Source organism: Eurytemora carolleeae, unplaced genomic scaffold (assembly GCF_000591075.1).
Source record: "Eurytemora carolleeae unplaced genomic scaffold, Eaff_2.0 scaffold1483, whole genome shotgun sequence".
In the NCBI taxonomy this organism is placed as follows: Eukaryota; Metazoa; Arthropoda; class Copepoda; order Calanoida; family Temoridae; genus Eurytemora; species Eurytemora carolleeae.
Genome location: NW_019397373.1, coordinates 1 through 2,046, shown reverse-complemented (window position 1 = coordinate 2,046; position 2,046 = coordinate 1). Strand labels below are relative to the sequence as shown.

The window sequence follows — 2,046 nt, the reverse complement described above, 5'->3', positions numbered from 1 at the left end:
CACAACTTTTCAAATAATTCTGCATTGCTTGATGCACAAAAGCTAATAATGCATGCAAATTGCAGATAATAATATTATATTATGCATTTTGTTAATTAAAGCTATTTTGTTTGTTTGTAAAATTTCGAGAAACAACTCCATGAAACAAATTAATGAAATAAAACCATGCAATAAAAGCACACAGATACCCCAGCTTTCTCGCCCCCCCCCCCTGCAATATTGTGCAAAAATTATAATTTTATTTCATATATATGTTTTTAGCAAAAGTATGACCTACTTCTATGTTCATGCTTAAAATCATGCAACAATTGTGACTTAAATTTTGTATTCATGCGAAACTATTGTGTAAAAATAAGCAAAAGATGCAAAATTTTGTGCAAAAAAAGCATTTTCATCAAAAACACAGAACTGTTGCACTAATAAATTTTTTCGTGGATTAAGCCTATAAAAAATACACTGATAATGGAATAGTTTCAAAGGAGGAGGGGTCAAGTTGCATTCTATTTTCCCTGTAGCAGGGGGTTGTTTGTACTTTTAATGTAAGGTTCGTAAAGGTCTGAATCTAAATGAAATTACTGTATTATATCAAAAATAGAATGCTGTAGGATAAAATAAAGAGAAGGGGGAAGGCCAGCACCAAATATTTAAGTGTAATACTAAATGGTACAAATCTAAAATGACCACTCGTTCTGCTGACTTTTCATGGAAAAATTCACACATTTTCATCTTAAAAGATGATAAATTTGTGTACTACTACTTTTTCGTGAAATAAAAATGCTTCTTAAGCACTTAACTTCCTTGTAAAGTAGTTGTACATAATTAGAATACATTATAGATACACAAATTTAATAATAAAACAAATTTAAAATATATTTCATCACAGCTTGTTATGCATGATCTGCCAAATGATAGAAAAACCTTTTTTAGAATATATTCACACATTATAATAAATCAATACCTATGAAATAAACCAAATTTAAATAATTCTTGTTTCAGGTTAAAGGAGTTCAAAACTTTCTGAAACAGAATACAAATGGCCTGGTCATCACTAAGCATGAAATGTCAAGAACCTTAGAAGACCTACTGCCTAATGGACCAAAGTATGAAATAGATGAAACATACCTAACTCTGGTGAAATGGCTGATGGCCTAAGCACACTGTATAAAATTAGGTGCTTCTCTCTCCCTGACTCCCTCAGACCCTGTCAAGGAAACTAAAAGGAAACTTGTTGGATCCAACACATCAGATCTAGGTGTTGGACCGTCAGAGGATCCAGGACCTTCCTCTTCCACGGTTCCACAGTTTTCTTCCTTGAAAGGAAAACCAGTTGGTTCCCAGGAATATCACTGACAATCATGGCGGAACTGATATTTCAAATATTGGAAATTATATATTTAACCTGTTTAATCAATGTTTCTATTTTCATATCTAAGATATGAATGATTTGATATATTTTGAAATTTTATTATACTGTATTCTTGATTATTTAAAATTTCTGATTATCTTTATATTTCATGATTTCAAAATAATATAGTTTTTATATTAAGTTTTATTGTTTGTGTTTGATTTTAGAAATATTCTTTATATTGTTTATTGGAGTTTAATGTGTGTAATTAAATACATGGCTGCTGACTAGATGATATATTACAAATATAATATTTATCAGATTCAATACATAATAGGTAAATAGGTAAATAGATAAAATTATAATCCTTTACATTATATTTACTTTCTGTATATATATGTATATATGTTTAATTATAATATATTTATAATGAATATAAAATATACTTTAGTCTGTAGTTTTTAATTCAGGTGTGGATCTGGTTTTGTATATATATATATTTTAATCATAATATTAGGGTTTCCAACGTAATAGATTATTCTCTTACGCGTAATTACGTGCAGTTACGCGTAATAATTTTCATTTCGTGTAATTTCGCAGGATTACGCGTAATTGGGGAAATATCCATTTCGCGAAATTACGGCGTAATTTCGCGAAATTTTGTAATGATTATGCGTAATAATGGAAACTATAATTACGCG

At 29.3% G+C, this 2,046-nt stretch overlaps 1 long non-coding RNA gene across 1 annotated transcript in view; it reads right to left on the bottom strand.

The window, feature by feature from the left end:
* LOC111713844 (uncharacterized) overlaps window positions 1-1,362 on the bottom strand; it is a 17,238-nt gene extending 15,876 nt beyond the window's left edge. Inside the window, exons 1-2 of the long non-coding RNA XR_002767806.1 lie at window positions 1,352-1,362; window positions 278-279 (exon numbers count right to left, since the gene is read on the bottom strand). This is a non-coding gene — a long non-coding RNA (uncharacterized LOC111713844). The remainder of the gene's footprint in view (window positions 1-277; window positions 280-1,351) is intronic.
* Window positions 1,363-2,046: the final 684 nt, after the last annotated feature.